This window comes from Coffea arabica, chromosome 6e, assembly GCF_036785885.1.
Source record: "Coffea arabica cultivar ET-39 chromosome 6e, Coffea Arabica ET-39 HiFi, whole genome shotgun sequence".
In the NCBI taxonomy this organism is placed as follows: Eukaryota; Viridiplantae; Streptophyta; class Magnoliopsida; order Gentianales; family Rubiaceae; genus Coffea; species Coffea arabica.
The window spans coordinates 22,069,239-22,087,611 of NC_092321.1; the positions used below are offsets into that span (position 1 = coordinate 22,069,239).

At 34.0% G+C, this 18,373-nt stretch overlaps 1 long non-coding RNA gene across 1 annotated transcript; it reads right to left on the reverse strand.

Moving 5' to 3' along the window:
* Positions 1-8,302: 8,302 nt before the first annotated feature.
* On the reverse strand, positions 8,303-11,264 carry LOC140009232 (uncharacterized). The gene is made up of 3 exons (XR_011816587.1): positions 11,063-11,264; positions 9,218-9,294; positions 8,303-8,496 (listed from the first exon to the last, which is right to left on the reverse strand). It is a non-coding gene; the product is annotated as an uncharacterized lncRNA (long non-coding RNA).
* Between the last annotated feature and the right edge of the window lie 7,109 nt (positions 11,265-18,373).

The following is an 18,373-nucleotide window of genomic DNA, read 5'->3' on the forward strand; positions in this document are numbered from 1 at the left end:
GAATCAAGAGATCAAGAGTATCTTGGGAAAAATGGTTAATCCAAATCGCAAAAGTTGGAGTTCACGATTGGATGACGCGTTATGGGCATACCGCACAGTTTATAAGATGCCAATTGAAATGTCACCATATAGGCTGGTTTATGATAAGATGTATCATTTACCAGTTGCACTTGAACATCGTGCATTTTGGGCAGTTAAACAATATAATTTAAATGCGGATAGAGCTGGAGAGAAAAGGAAGTTCCAACATTAGGAGTTAGATGAAATTCGCCTTGAAGCATATGATAATGTAAGACTCTACAAAAAAATGCACTGAATACTTTCATGATAGAATGTTGCGTCATAAGCAATTTCTATTTGTTCAAGTCAAGGTTGAAATTCATACAAGGTAAGTTGAGATCTCGATGGATTGGACCTTATGTAGCTGTGAATATTTTTCCTAATGGTGTTGTTGAGATCCAAAGTTTAGAAACTAACAAAATTTTTAAGATTAATGGTCATTGCCTTAAACATTTTCTTGATTGATCCAGTCTATGAATAATTGTGCAGGATTTGGACTATGTCTAGCCAAAAACGTTAAAGAAAAGCGCTACTGGGAGGCAACCCATTGAATTTGATTTAGTCTATTTTGAAATTAATTTTCTTTGTTATTGTTTATTTTTGTTCTTAGTTTTGTATTAAAATAATATTTTTTCTTTCTTTTTGGCAGGAAATGAGGTTCCATAAGACGTGGTGCACATGTGGTGTAAATGGAAAAAATTTTCTTTTTTCAAAAGTTGGCAAGATGAAATTTATTACACGTATCATGCCTTGTTCCATTGATGTCCATAGAAAAATGTCAAAAGACTTTATTGCAAATGACGGGTCCCACGTCTTCCAAAAGCAAGTCTTCTGGTGTGAAAATTGTTAGAAGGCTAAATTTAAAAAACGTGCCTCATGTGTTACAAGATGAAGTCTTCTGCCCAACAGTCAAAAAAAAAAAAGACAAAGTCCTGTTTGACTTCGGTCTTCTTAGTAGAATACTTTCCTTTCAGTTTTCTTCTTAGCAGCTTAGAATATTTTTTCTTTTTTTTCGGTTTTCTTCCAATTTAAAAAAAGAGAGAGAAGCAAGAAGTAAGTCCTTTTTGGTTTAGAATCCTTTTCCATTATGAATACTATTTTTCCTCTTTCTCTTTGTAATGCTATAAAAACTTCCGTGGTTCATAGAGATTTGCAGGGCCTTACAAGCTTCAACTAAGACTCCGAGTTATTCATCGAGGTTGTGTCGTCATCACAGTTTTGTCATCAAATTTTGCCATCACAGCAAGGTTTGTCGTAAACCTTTTTTTTTCACAAGAAGAGTTTTTGGTGTTCGTTGCTCACTACTCCTGCCTGCGTTGCTATCCTTTTATTTGGAGACGTAATCTTCACTATCACCTCCATTTTTGTTTGCCAACACCGCTACTTTAGCACTGCTCAACTCGTGTTCGTTCTCCTTGTTTTACGCTATCGCTGTCAGTGCTCGATTTGTCTGTGGTCAAGAAGATATTTGCTCAAACGGCTGCTGTTCGGGGGATATAAGAAAGCTGCTATTTGTTGGCCACCGCTTCATATTTCCTTGGGATATATTACTTCATTGGCCACCAGTTGCAATTGCCTAACTTATTGCCTCTTGAAGTTTATTCTCAAATTTTGGAAGTTTCCTAACTAATTCTTTACATGTTGTCGGTTATTAGTCGCCATTAGTATTTCATAGATTTTCATTGCTAATTGTTTAATGGAAATCAATCCTAACATCTTTAAAGAAACCGTCAGCAACTATTATTAAGAGAAACAATATTTGATTGATCAACTAAATTTCTATCTTGATTGTACCTTTTCTTATTTTGCAGGACAAATTTGACAATGGCCAAAACAAGAGGGACCAAGAAAAAAACCAAGCTTCCAACCAAGACTCTCCAATCAATTCTAGAGCCGAACAAGAAGCGAAGAGTCCCATCAAAGCTAATAAGTGCATATTTTGCATGTCTTTAAGTGTGTTTTATTTGTTAGTTTTGGTGTGTTTTAGTCAGTTTTATAGCTAATTAGCTAGGATTCGAGTGAAAATATGTATTGTGTGGTTTAAAGTGTGAAAATTGCATTTCTATGGATTTTAATAGTGAAAACTTCATTGTTTTTGGTAGGTTTAATGATTCAATCATCAGTTGGCATGAATTGAGAAGAGAATTTGGTGATTATTGATGATTTGAAGTTATAAAAGAAGAAATGAAGTGTAAAATGTTCAAAGGAAGAAGTGCAAGTTTTCCAGTTTTGACACCGTATAGTATTTCGACTATATCTTAAGTTACACATATCGGATTGAGGTGATTCTTTACCATTTTGAAGTCAAGAGATAGATCTACATTTTGTATGGGATATCGAAGTCCAATTCAGTTGTTTTCCTAGTCAAAAGTCGAAATACAGAAGTGTATTTTTATTGGCTAAAGCTGAAACAGAGCTCTAACCAATTGAGGGTATTTTGGTCATTTCTCAGTCTACAGAGCTCCCAATCGGATTATTCTTGAGGCATTGGAAAGTTAACTCAAAGGACTACAACTTTCATGTTTTGCACAAGAGTTAGTTCGGCCTCCATCATTGAGAAAATATCAGTTGAAATGGAACTAAATTTGCAGAGGTGAAAACGCGAGATGGCAATACGCAATCGCAGGTCGTGTATTCCTGAGGTCGCATATTGTAACCTGCTTTCTGCAACTTGCTCTACCTTTTCGGCTGCACATGCTCAAGACTCCTAAAGGAAGAGAAAAGAAACTTTATGTCTTGTCAAAAACCACTTTTTGACTCTCTTAACACTATGTATGTAAGAATTATTAGAAAGAGAGAAAGGAGACTTTTGAAGGAGTTCTCATCAGATTTTAGCATTAGAGCTTAGTTTTAGTCTTGTTTTGTTCTCTCTAGCTAGAACAATTGGAGACTTCATTGTACAACTCATTTTTGTTGAAGAAATAGAAGATCATTAGGAGCATCTTCACTATTTTGGCTAAACTTTCTTTATCTATCTTTTACTTGTGATTCAATATGTGTTCATGCAATGAAACTATGTTCTTTGCTGTCATTTATCATATGAGTAGCTAAATTTCTAGATCTAGAGAGTAGATGAAACTTATGGTTATTTGATATGAAATGAATATGATTTACACTTGTTACGTCTTGTGTTAACTTGTCCATTTATGGATGCTTATCACTTGTTGTTGCTTGATTATCAATAACAAGCTTTTAGTTGTTATTATTCAATAAAAGTTGGTAATAATGATGGAACTACATAAATGGAGGTTAAGTAGTAGACTCATGAGAATAGAGGTACATTTAAGTAGATTATTTTTACATTTCATGCAAAATAAAGAATAGACCTAGTTATTCACCATGAGAACAGGGAAAACTAGGCTATTCTATGCCACTACATCAGGAGAATGAGTTTTTGGTAAATATGAAAATGCATCCCTAGTTAACAAGAATCGTAACAAGTGGTAAATTTATTTATTTGTATTTTTGATGCCATAAGTGGACTCTATTACCCCTAGATCCAAGGTTTGGTGATAATCTCCATTGTTTACTTGCAAGTTCTCTAGTTAATTTAGTTAGATAGTAGCATTGCTATTTTCATAGCTATTATTGATAGTTAGTCTAAATAATAGAGCGAGTTAAGGACCTAGTACTTGTAGAAGTTGCTTCTCGTGGGATCGACCCGATATTTACCCTAAACTATTAGTTGACCTGTATACTTGCAATAAAACGGGTATATTTTCAAAATTAAACTTGTACTTATATCAAAAGCCCGTCAAGAGCCTCAGAAGCAATTGAGATTGGGTATTGCCAGGGGAGTATTACCACCTTCTCCTTCCAAATTAGGGCTTGAACTTACTCAACTCACCAAGGAACAAGCAAATACGTTGCACATTTTGAAGTCTCGATCATTTGCACCTTGCAAGTACATTCATACTCCCACATTGGATCAATTAAATATTGCGACTGAGGTGAAAAGATTATTTACAACAATTGGATGACAGCAATATTTGACACTTAATTATCCCATATTTCTTGAATTGTGTTGAAAATTTTATAGTACTTTTAAATTTGTGAAGCCGGACAACTTCACATTAGATACTCCAAATGTGGTTAGTTATAGGCTGTTGGGGGTCGAGTTAAGTCACTCAATTACTAAGTTTAATTACTATTTAGGTTTCATTGATGAAAATTTCAATTAAATCTAAGGAGTATATGGAGAGTGTTTGTGACTATATTGAACCCTTTGCTTCGTATTATGTCGGGATTTGGAAAGAGATGTCAATTGATAAGTTTAGATATGATCCTAATCAATCTAAGAGCTCTTATCTTAAAGACTCGATTTTGAAATATATTCAAAGATTTTTGGCCTTCAATTTTTCTAGGAGGAAGGATGCTTCAGGAACTATGACAAAAGCCGAATTTTATTTTATTTGGTGTACGTTGAACAATGTCAAAATGAATTTTGGTTGTTGGGTAGCAACACAATTTCAGATGGTGCTCACAAAGAAAATAAGCCAATGATTTTAGGTTCCCTTATCACTAATTTGACTATCCGACTTGGTCTGTTAAACCTTGATGAAGATAAAAATTTACATGTTGCTTGATAGTCAGAACCTTTGGATTTGGTTTGTTTAGAGAGGATGGGGGTCATTGAGTATAAAGATGATTGTTATCAGTTTACACCACCGGGAGAGATCAAACTCACAGTCAGGCAAGATCCCAAGCCTTGCAGTTCTTCCCGTACTTCTCGAGTTGTAGATGGAACTAACTCCTCAATTGCAGCACCATCTTCTTCTTCTTTTGATGATCAATTTCAGCAGTTGGATAGTCGTCTCTCCAGGATTGAGCAGCAGATGTCGAGAATGGAACGAAACTTGGATGCTTATTTCGCCTTGGTTGGATTCACACCTCTCACTTCCCCTCACACTTGGTGCTTGTCAATACTCGCTCTCCTCTGTCAGGGAAGTCCTCTTATTTTCCTTTTCCATTTACTTTCATACATTGAGGACAACGCATCGTTTAGGTGTGGGGGAGGAGAATAATTATGCAGCTTTTTTTTTCTTCTTTCACTTGTGGTTTTCTTTCTTCATAAAATAAAATAAAATAAAATAAACAAAAGAAGAAGAAAAAAATTTTGAAGAAAAAATGAAATTTTTTTAAAAAAATGATGAAAAAAGAAAAAGAAAAAAAATGCAAATTTTTGAATTCATACCTCGCTTGGCAGGTTGTGCAGAAATTTGTTGAAGTAATGCAAGCTCAAGCCAACTTGAATATGGAAGTACATGTAGTTGTTGAGATTTGAATTCATGCAATTAGTTCATGCATTTCCTTTGATGCATTTTCACCTAAATTCCATTTTTGTTTAATCCTTACTTAAGCCATATTACACCCCTATTAAAGTCCCTTGGATTTTTGCATTGAATTCATATTTAGTGGTGAAGATGTGATATATTTACAAGTTTATGGTAATTTCATTCCATGATGTTGATTTGAGTGTTCAATAAACCCTTAAATATTTTGAGCGCATAGAGTGATATTCTAGTGAGGGTAGTTAAACCTTGTGCATTTTGATTTTGAAAAAAAAAAATTGTCAATAAGATGGGATATTGGTGTTGGTATTTGATAATTCTTGGTATGAAATGCTTGTTATTTTAATTGAGTTTTGGCTTGATTTTGTAATGAATGGTGTCTAGGAAGTTGTATGCTTGAGGACAAGCATTGCTTAGGTATGGGGGAAATTTGATAGTGAGATAATTGTGCATGTTATTTATTAATATTTAATCTTAATTTTGGCCAAATATTATGCTAATTGATGGATTTTGTTTATATTTGGTGTTTGTGTTGTTTATAGGACCTTGGACTAGAAAATGGCACTTCAAGTTAAAATTTTCAGAAGACTATTTGCTCCAAAGCATGCCCACGCCAGAGATTGAGAAGCTGAAGATTGGAGATAGGACCCAGAAATTATCTCTGAAATTTGGAATTATCTTTTGGACGTTTTGTTAGGAGTCTTTACTAGAATAGGGAACTTGTTTGGTTAGTATTTTATTATGGGATAAGTTAATTTCAGATAAGAAATTGATTAGGATAGGAAATAAAGGAGGAATCAATCTACAGTTGGAGAAAAAGAAGGAAGACAAGATTTGATCAATCTCTCGGGAAGGAAAATCGAGAAGGACCTTTTCTTATTGAGCTCCTTCGTTACTTGATAAGAGAGTATCGTGACTAGTAGTTCAGCTTCTCTTTCGCACTTTAAAATAACATTTAGTAGGTAGAAAGACTTTCATAGAGATTTGTGGCAGCATTTTCTTCATGGAGCAAAGCTAAATTTATGTCTAGTTGAGGAGTAATCAAGGCACGATTTCATGATCAATTGTGAAATCTTTTAAATTTTTTTTTCTGTTCTTTATATTATATGTTCATGACTATTTAATTATTTTTCGTATTTTAATGGTTACTATCATTTGGATTTAATTGAATAATTTGGCTAACTATTCAATTGTCTGAATGATTTAATGCCAATTAAGACATCAAGTTCGCAATACTTGATAGTTTAATATTAGTGGCAAATAACACAATTTCATTACCTCACAAGTAGTCTAATTTGTATTGTGGGAATAATCAATCTAGTTTAAATGAACCTGCATGTGTGTTTGTTAACTAGAATTGGATATCTCTAATATTTAAAACTGTGAATATATTAAATTTTATGAGCGTCTCCAGGATTATCTACTTTACAAGGGAAGTAGTTAATGAGCGTCTCTTGACTGTCTAGAAATTAAGGAGAGATTGGTGGTTCGACGGTTGTTGAATTGCTATAACCAATTTATTTGTAAACATATAAGTTATTTCTTGTATCAGTGATCAATTGAGTGCATCGTTACCAAGATTATTTCCTTGACTAGATTTTGATAATTAATTTATTCTATTGCATTATTTTATTTTATTATAATTTCAAAGAAATTCTACAACCTCCCCCCCTCCAATATCTAGTGCATTTTTCTGTGAGTAATAAATATACCAGTTTTCTAAGAAGACGACCCTACTCATCACTATATTCATTAACTTTTGAGGAGTAAGTAATTTTATTTTTAGTGGTTTGACACCCACCATTTTTGTTCATGCAATATGCTTCAAAAAAGTGGCCCAATTCCTTGGTATTTATTTAACTTGCCCAACTTCATTGGCATATTCATTTTCTACCATTCATTCAACCTTTTTTTTTCTGGGTATAAAACATTTGGCTTCAAGAAGAAAGGAAGATTGACCAATCTGAAGTCAATGAATTCACGATTTGCTTGTATAATTCAAATTATAACCCTAAACCTCCATCTAAATTTATAACATGTGGTTTGAAATGGAATCCAATCCTCTACACTTGAGAAACAAATTATTAACAAGGTGGCCGGTAACCATATGAAACAATTGTCTGAGGCTTTTATACATCTCACTCATTTATATGTGTATTTTTTTTTTAGATATTAAAAGGAACTATATGAATTCTTAAGAAAATTACAACTAAAGACAGCTAATTATATGTTAAAAGTTTTGAATTGTGTACTTCAAGTCCAAGTCTCACATGCATAGTCCTACAAGGCCATAATCCAAATTGCTGGATTCCTATCCAATTGCCTAACCTACATTTTCTAGTACTTTGAGAATTTGTTTATGTTAATATGCCGTGTGGATTTGGTAGTATAATAAGTTTACTAGCAAGGCTAGGCAAATTGTTTATTTTGCAAGAAACAGTCAAAATTCTAGATTCATGTTAACGAGGGCTAGTTGTTTAGATCAATGGAAGACTGGTTCAGTTCCATCAAAAACAAAAACCATGTTGATGGACAAAAACGACAGAGCTAAAACAAATTTCCACCAGGATCTGCACATGCTACACTTTGGCACCCTTGTGTTTTATAGTATTTCATTCGTTTCATTGAAAGTGTCATGTTTTCCTTTTTGATCTGTTCCAAAATGTTTGTTACTTGCCAAAAATGATTGTGTACTTCATCAATAATTTCCAATGCTTACCCCTATCTCACCTGACTAAAAAGTACCCAAAAAGTCTTTCACCAAGACTTGCAACTTTGTTGTTCAGTTGATTGATATGCATGCACCAACCATTTTGAAATGATTGTTTTTGTGACGCCCCCACTTCTCCCTAAGGCGAACCAAAGGGTATCCGCGGGACGCCTGCCCAACTCTCGCTAGGACTCACGCAAAATCCCATTCAAGCTTAATACAATACTAAATTACAACCAGATAAAGTAATAGCAAATAGCGCGGAAGTTTTCAAACTTAACAACACATAACCATTATTCAATCCTTACGATGGGTCTCCAAAATACATCCCAAATACTAAAAATTTCGTAGCCACAAAGCTTGGCCACTAACATTGGGGCCCTATTACAAAATATCACAAAAGGGGTTCTTCCATGTCTCAGCCCATGTCCACTCCTGTTAAGGAAAACAAATCTATAGGGTGAGCAAAACGCTCGTGAGGCCAAGAACACACATACAAGCATGTAGTTCAAGTAACACTCCCAAATTAATCAATTTAAAACAATAACCATTCGATAAAGAGTACTTTACTGAAAAGTAAACATAAACAATTCAAAGATATAGGAGCTCTCAGGAGCTATTTTCCACTTGCACGATCACGAATCTTCACGCGTTGACACTCCGTCAACCGAGTAGGTTAAATCCGTAGAAACATCACTTACACTTCCCCTCTCAACCTTACATACCACACCGGACCCGCAATACATTTATGAGGCGATACTTCAGCGAGTATGCCAAGCAAGACCTCTCAATAGGTCGAGCTTATGAAATCTCATGGTTCACTGAGGAGCTCGACCAAGCCCATGCGGGCTCGAGTCCAAAGCTAGCCAATAAGAGAGTTTGGGCGTCCCCCACTTTTACACTTTTGTGTCGAGGAGGTTCACTCCAACGACTTATGTAATCACAGCATAAATAATCACTTAAACACTTCACATATATTCACTTAATAAATTACTTAAACAAGTAAGTACTTCACTTCACTAACTCAAGTTCACTTCGTTTAAATGAGGACGAGTGCGATAAAGTACACACTCGACTCAAAGGTTTCAAAATCTCAATTTACATAACACTTATCACTTTGCAGATATATCACATAATACACACACTTGACACTCACTGTGAGTCAATAGCAAAAGTGTCACTTGGAGGTTCAAGCTTCCACCGTGGGATCCTCTTGAAGGTCCTCGTGTGTGCCTGAACAAATAATAGTGAATTATCATTCATACATCCCAATTATCAAGGAAGATTGTGCACTAGTACAATCTAGGAAAATTTCATGATAATGAACCTCAATTACTTGTAAATCGAGGTTCAAGTGGAGTTTCTTAAAGTACAAGAGCAATCGAGTCTTTTTGTCTTGAAAATCAAGCATACACGTTCAAGTACTATCGAAGGAATAAGGAGTACTCGAAAAACTCCATTTCCTTGAAATTCGGAAAATTTCAGTTTTGATATGATATTTTGAAAAATCGTATCTCACATTCCACATGTCAAAAATTGGAAAACTTGGTACCGTCGGAAACCTCTTCCAAAGTACTAAAAGTTCCTAGAATACACTTTTCTAAGATTCCAAATGAAAAACATTCAAAAATAAACTCAAAGTCGCTGTTTTGGTTCATAAGGCAGATTTAAGTTGGTTTTTGGCCAACTTTGAAACTTTGGCAAAATTCACTTGATTGGAACTAGCCTTTGAAATTTGGAACTCTATTAGAGTCACAATCTAAGTTTACAACAAAACAAGCGGAATGAGAAACGGAGTTTTGAGCACTAAGATATGTGAAACAAGGGTTTTCCAAACTCGAGTCATGAACTTTGGAAATTCATTTGAGCCATGAAACGGCCTTGGAATAATACCAAAATTAGCAGTATAATACTAACATATAAGGGTTGTCCCTCTACCAAATTTCATGGAGAAATAACTTCGGGAAGGTAGTCAACCAAACAACCAAAGTTTCAAAAAAAATCCTAAGGCAAAACTGCCTTGAGCTTTTTTTGTTTTCCATTCCAAACATTTGACCAAGGAAAATCCTTCAGACATGGTTCATTTGTGTAGGAAGAGCCTAAGGAACATTCATGGTACATTTGGTAAGTGTTTCAACTCCAAGAAATTCAATTGGCAAGTCCACACCAAGTCTAGCATCAATTCTGCCCAAAATTTAGGGTTTTCAAGAACAGGGCAGGTTTCGTATTTTGATCACAAATCACTCAATTCAACTTGGAATTGAGCATGGTTGGTGGTGTTGGAAAATAAATTCATAAAAATATAATTTCACAGAAGAAATCATTTTGAAATTCAGCACACAACTAGCTCAAATTCTAGCCTCAAGTTATAGCTTCTGAACTTCGTTCCAGGAAAACAGAGAAACAGGACAGTTATTCTTAAACAGTTGGTACAGAATACTCAGGTGGAATTAGGTGTTTCATTTTATACCGTTGGAAAGCTAGGAATGTCTAGTTTCAAATTCCATTGACGGCACTTGATTTCAATGTCGGAGCACAACGTTATGGCCGAAACAAGAAGGCTGTCTGAGCATTACGGGAAAATTTTTCCAGGTTTGCTAGCTTTGTGAGATTAATCCATTTGACCAACAAAACCTCAATATTTTTCGATAAAACTTTATACACCATCTATACAACATATAACCATCATATATAAGCCATTAAAACCTCAAAATTCAGCAAAAAGAGGCACGATCATAACAGGGGCAGAATTGGAAACTTTACATCCATGCACACCTTGAAGTTTATACTAGCTATGTACCATTAATCTACCAATTTGAGCACTAAACCAACATTAAATCCATCATCAATCATCACATCAGCCATCAATCCAAGAGTGGGAGTTCATAGAGTCCACATTCAAAATTTTCCAACAATAACAAGCCACCCACATGAATATCTAAGCTCATAAGTGTAAATCAACTTCCAGAGGCCAAGAATTTGAGGGTTGATGATCACTTACTTATGTGGGTGAACAAGACAGAATTTTCAGCCCCTCCTTGCTTCAAAATAAACCATGAAAAGCTCCCCATTTTTAGCTAGATACAATCTCCAAGTATCAAGCTATGTGTGTGTGAAATTTGGAAGGAATTGGAGATGATTTGTGCAAGATGGAGTGAAAAGATGAAGAAGCTTTTTGGTCTTCTTCTTTCCCTTGCTGTTCGGTTGTGTTGAGGGCAGAAATAGAGAGTGTTTGCTGATGGTGAGGCTTTCGTGAGAAGCTTACCAATTGTGGGTTTCAAGTGTACAAAAGTCAACTCTCCAATAGCGCGCGTACGCGCGCGTTTTGTGCTCGATTCCTCTCACGTTCATTTCACTAGTGCACTAAACCTTTAATGCACTTATATTCATATTAATATTATTCACTCTTAATTGTCCCAAAATAAGGGTCTAAAGTTCCTCAATTAAATCGCGCGTGTAAAAACGCGTGTCTCCCAATTAAGCGCAATAAAGCGAAACCTCCAAGAATTTCTTATAACGATAGTACTAATAACTATCACTTGAATACTTAAACATAGAAATACCTATTTTAGAGCCATTATACAAGTCTCCAATTTTCCCAGTTTATTGTATTTCTAAATCAACTAAAATCCCTAATCACGTATTCACTATTTTCACTTAATGAGCTTCCAAAAATTAAATTTTGAATCGAGTCACTTTAAAAATATAACGAAACTATAAATCCATGTAATTAGGTCTAAAGAGGTTAGAAAATAATAATCGGCATAAATAGGCAATTAAATATTTAAATAAGCTCGAAATGAAATTTTAAAATAATAAATTTTTGCGAGACATCACAGTTTTCCCATGTCATCACGCTCTAATTCTAGTTAGAATAAGTAGGGATGGCAATGGGGGTGGGCACCCACCCCGCGGGGGTACAAATGGGGTAGGGGATGGGGCGGGGGCGTGGGCAAAATATTTACCCCCGCCTTAAAACGGGACGGGGGATGGGGCAACATACACCCGCCCCATCCCCTGCCCCGTCCCCTGCATAAATAAATAAATAAATAAATATATATATATACACACACACACAAAAGTAACAAAACCCCTAATTGTTCAAGGTATTTTTGGTTAGTGTTTGAGAATTCTTCCTCTCTCCCGTTAGTTCTAAAAAATGTTTGGACATACGAGGAGAGTTTTGCTTTTCGTATAGGCTTGCTTCTGATTTTTTTTTGCTTCATGTACTAGGCTTTTGTGTGCATAAATTTCTGAGTTATTCAATCCTTTTAGATAGCCATGGATATAACTTATTATGGTGGGGGTCATCTTTAGCTAATTAGTTCAGGAGACCTGTGAATGCTATTATTTAATGGGAAAAGCTCTATGTTGTTGTAAAGCTATGTTGTGGCTTTGGATATGAATCTCTGGCATCTTATGTACTAATACTCGTTTTACGGCAATTAAATGGTTTAAGATTTTAGTATTATAAAAAAAAAAGATAGCCATGGATATATGTATAATGCTGAAATAACTCCAAATGATATATTTTGGTCAGGAGATGGGCTGGTAACTGAAAAGTCAGATATATATATAGAAGGGCAATCAAGTGCAACCTAATAAAAAATTCAGTGAATTATTGTAAATGAACATTTTATGATAAGTTGATTTCTTTTCTCGCGGGAGACCGCGGGAGAAACGGGGCGGGGGTGGGGGGCAAGGGGCGGGGAATGGGGCGGGGGACGAGGGGAGTTATTTGACAACGGTGCGGGGGATGGAGGAAGGAACCCCCGCCCCACCCCCACCCCCACCCCACTGCCATCCCTAAGAATAAGTCATGTAAACCAATAAATTTATGGATCCTATTGTCATGTTTTATCCATCCATTATTCACCCTTTTTGTATTCAAATGAAGGACAAAATGAAAAGTGTGCAATGGCTTGGTTGACTGGATCAGCAGCTTATTTGTGTTGAAATTTTTTTTTTTCCCATCTTTCATTATCCTACAGTTGGCTGAAATCCAACAATTGCAAGCTGTCTTCTTGCTTTTGTCAACAATTTACTCGTTTTGTATTTGGTTGTAAAACTGTGTGGACAGTTTCGCCCATGTACATGTGTAACACTTTAAAGCTGGATGATGCTTTAAAGTGGAGTCGTGTAAAAAGCCTACTACAGTAACAACAATATTCTATATTTGCATTGCCATCTATTGCCATTTAGGCTTAATGGTTAGTGTTCAAGAATAACCGAATAAAATAAATGGAATGGAAGGGCCTTCAAGCTCTTGAATTTGTCATCCAATCAACTTATTATCATCCCAACAAGAATGCCAAAATTATCACGTCAACTTATACATGAAAGATTCTCAAGCAAACCTGTAATATGTTTTGGACTAAATCTGAAACTCCTTTTACAAAGCAAAAAAAAACTACACATAATATATACCCAAAACTCGTTAAACTAATTCATACCATTTGTAGTTTGACCTTAAAAGCTTTTGACAATTTCTGAAATGTACAGTTTCCCAGGTTCCATTCTTCCACATCCCAAAAATGTACCTAGAAATTAAAAAAAAAAAAAAAGTAATTGACTTCCGCGTCCTTTGACTTTTGAATGAAAATTGATACAAAGTCAAAATGGTTTAGCTGCTTAGCGACATTGCTTAGAAGAGCACCTTGGTCTCTTTCTAATTTAAACCTGTTTGGATTGCTATTTTCTAAGATTTTTGTAAAAAAATATGCAGTAGCAATTTGATAATTATGAAGTTAAAAAAATAATTAAAAAAATGTGTTTATAAAAAATGTAAAAAAAATTTTGGAGAGAAATTGCAATCCAAACAAGCCAAATTAGCCAAACAACAAGCAGATAGCAAGCGTGACAGTTTACGGCATCTAGGATTCTAGAAGTGCAGTTTTCATAATTCTTGAAATTAACTTTAAAACAAATAAATAAAGATAACAGGAAGAAGATAATGCTTGAGATCGATGCCATGCAAACTCTCTGGGATTCACAGGTTACCAAACAAAATGACAAATAAAATTTGATTGTTTTCGTAATTTAATTTTTTTTTTAATTGCAAACCCCATATACAACGGAGGGATACCAGCCCAAATCTTCGCAATTTGATTAAATACTAAAAATTTGTCAAACAATATGCCAAGCTTTTGCTTCCAAAAGGGGCATACAGGCATCTGTATACAAAAAGTCCGTTCACCAACATCCTTTCTGCTAAATCGAATGTCTTCCTTTAACTTTTAGTCAGTCCCTAAGTAACTTTTTTTAATAAAAGAATAATTTTCATGTTAAACTTCTCTTTATACCATCTTGAACACTACCAATACAAGTGGACTCATATTCTCCCCTAAAATTTAACACAAAAATTGTTATCCGCCATTTTCTTACATAATTACCTCAGCTAAAGTGGAACTAGAACCCAAGTTTTTCTCACTGATAAACCATTAACACTTATGTAAGGTTAAACAAAGTTTTTTTTAAAATTTTTTAAGCTGAAAACCCTGACAGTAAATAGCCATCAAAGGAGTTTATTCATTAGGATGAACTGGAATCATCATCCATGCAATGCACTTGAATAACACATTTTTAAAATTAATTTAAAACCTAGAAAAATTATTGAAATTTTTACTACCAAAACCATTATTATTATTACCTTCCTTTTAATACCCACGAATGGTTACATAATTTTTTGTAAGTCAAAAACCAAGACATTAATATAGCATCAGGATGATATTCATTAAGAATATTAACGTGAATCATCCCCCATCCAATGCACTGGAATAATTATCTTTTGAAATTATATTAAATCCTAGAATAAATTATTGAAAATTATGATTATAGGAAATTTATACTGAAGTTAAAGAATTATCAAGATGAGTTTGCTCATAAGCTAGTTTCATTAAACTTCTTTTCTTTTTTTTCTTTTTTTTTCTTGCAACATAGGAATTTAGACATTTGAAAAAAAAAATAGGAATTTAGACATTTGAATCAAACTAATAAATAACTCTCTAGATAACATCAATCAAATTTATTTCATATTAAGAATAATTTTAAAAAACTTAAGAAAATGACACTTGAATTGCTTCTGATGAAAACTAAGATCATTGGAAAGTTTCTGCAACACCTTATCTAGTGAAATACATCAGGATTTAATCTTTATATACACATGCACTACGAAGTTTTGATACATGCCACATAAATCGAATTTGAATTTAAAATTCAAATTTGATACATGTGTTGTGCATCCAAATTTGCTAATGTATTTAATGATAATGTAAACGAGGTTAATCCAATACATAATCTAATACAAACTAATAGAATTAAGACAATTATAACAATTTGCAGTCATAATTTGTTTACAAAAGATCTTTGCCATTGACTGTTCAAACTTCAAAGAAGTTATAGAATTAAATTGAAATTAAGAAAAGAGTACCACGAACATTAGCTGCATAACGTACTTCTTTGATAGATGTAATATTAAAGATTACACAACTTAATTATGGGTCGATATTCTTCTGTGCCAATAAATTTATGATGGTTGAATGGGCCCTCAGGCAGGAAGGTATCTTCTAAAAGTTCGAATTACTTCATGAGATGAGATGAGATTGTGTAACAATATGCATTCCTGTCTTTTAATTTCAATTGTTAATAGATGTACTTCCATTAAGTGCACTGATCAATATGCACATCCAAAGAGCTAGGAGATTAACTCCGTGCAGGGCCATCGGTAGGGCATTCCTGGTGTTGGATTCTACGTTTTTAAACTCGAATCAGACAAGCCGGTTGAATCGGAAAGCGACCAAGTGTCCAGTCCAAGTCTTTCTAAAAAACCATTTGTTAAAAGCTTGGTCAAACCCAATTAAAACTGGGGTTTGACTGGGAACCGACAAAACCGGTTGAAGCCCGATTTTTTCCCCATTTTCTTCTTCCGTCCACAAGTCCCTGCTATCTGAGTACACTAGGTCAAAGAGGGTTTTGCAGAGGGATTCAGAAACAAGAATGAGTTGATCAAGAAAGTTGTTCGTAAAAACAATGGGACTCCAATAAGAGAAGGGTTCTTGAAGAAACCTGTGGAAAGTAGCGATAAAGAAACTGATGATGAACTCTACCAGGGGGCAAGGCGTCAAGAATTACAAGGAGGATTGTAATGGTGCTAGTATTGGGATTTTCATTGGAAAAACAAACAAGAAAAAAGAGGAAGGTTTTGATCATGAGCAATTCAAGACGAAGGGTGTTAAGAGTAAGAAAAATGTTTATGAGGGTCCAAATCCTGCACCGGGTTTGCCAGAGAAAGTCAAGGAACAAATTTGCGAGAGAGCCAGAGAAAAGGTAGAGTATTTGATGAAAAAATGGGGAAATTTTGGTTACACAAAAGGCTCTTACAGTAAGTGATGTCACCAAACAACAAAACCGTATCACCATTCCTTAAACAAGATGGAGGAAAAGGAACTAACGGCTGCATAAAGAAGAAACAAGAAGGACGCATTTATTAAGTTTGGCATTTATTAACCTTGAATGCCCTACAACTTTGAGATAATTTTATTTTGACCCTTTATTGTTTTAATAAAGTATAATATTGACCCATTATATTTTCCAAATTATATTGTTTACCTACAACTTTTAAAATTTTTTCAATAGAGTTCTTTTGGACTAAATCTAAACTCATCAAATATGTATATAACATTGTAAACCACCAACATAAGAGGAATTTTTATATATTATTTGTATTATATATATATGACGTATTTATGACGTTATCCGATTCGACCCCTATAGAACCCAGTTGAATCCATTGGTTTCTGACCCCTTAACTTGACTAAGTTAATGCCCAGTCTAAGTCTGAAAACATTGGTTGGATTTGCGACAAGTGAAACTGTGCTTCGGTACCAATAGGTGCGGATGTGGTAATCATACTTTGGTATACAAAAACACATTATTATTGTGTTAGTGCAAAATTTTGTGCAGATCAACAAAATATTATATTTGCATTCCATGCAACAATATAATTTGATTATATGTCAACTATTGACACTAGACATGTCAATGGGTAAGGTTTATGTTGAATCCTTAAAAAAAAAGTTTTAGGTTAAATTTCTTTATTCCAGATTCAGATCCATTAAATTTAGTAAAATTCAAATCTAGACCCAGACCCTTATGCATTTGAAAAGTAAATCAATTTCAGATCCAGACACTTATGGATTTGAGTATCCAATGTATATTCATAGATATTTTTCTGAACATACAGTAAAAACTAAAGTGATAGTTTGAAACTATATAGAGTTAAAAATTAACATAAATACCATCTAATTTTTATTTTTAAATAATGAAATTGACATTTCAAGATGTTGAATGCAATATTATAAACTCAAAAAAAGAACTGTTATTAACTAAAACTATTTATTTTTAAAGTTTCATCTACATCTACAATCAATCTTTCATTTGTTTACGTTTACTTTTTCTCATTTTTGCTAAAAAGGCTTGTCCCAATTACAGTGACATAGAATATTACATTATTTTATAAATTTACTTATACAGATGCGCTCACACACACACATACATATATATATTATTTATACATGAGTTTGGGTAGGATCTAGTTTGGATCTAGATTTGGTCTAAATCATAGAAAATCATACCCTGCCTAAATCAATGATTCTCTTATTGGGTAGGATTTAAGTTGACAAATTAAATTCAAATTCTACCTAAGTATATTGTATCTAGATTGAATCTAGGTAAGATCCAACCCATTGACATATCTAATTGTCACAAATATAATAAATGTAAATGTCAATAGATAGGATTTAGACGGGATATACTTGATCCACGCCCAGATCTAGACCCAAGAAATTTATTACTACCTGAATCCGGATCCAGACCTAGTCTGGAAAAGAAAACTCAAACTCAAACTCTTATTAGTTTGAGTACTTTATAGGTATCCATAAGTATTTCTTAATATGTAAACAAAAAGGTTAAATTAAAAAAATAAAAACATATGAAAGTCATGCATAAGAAAAATACAATCGAATTATCATTTTCAATAATAGAATCAACATTCAAGAATATTGCATGGAAAAATCATAAACTGAGAGTATGAAATGTTATCAAATAATTCTATTTGTTTGAAAATTTTTATTTATATTCGACATTGAAACTTTCAGTTACTTAAACCTCTTCAACTATTTCTCTTATATATATAAACTATTTACATTGTTGTGGGGGCAGTCTTTAATTACCCTACCACAGCAAAGAAAAGTCAACAAAATAGTAAAAGAACTAGCAAAACATAAGGTAACTGCAGCAAATCCATACAAATGTG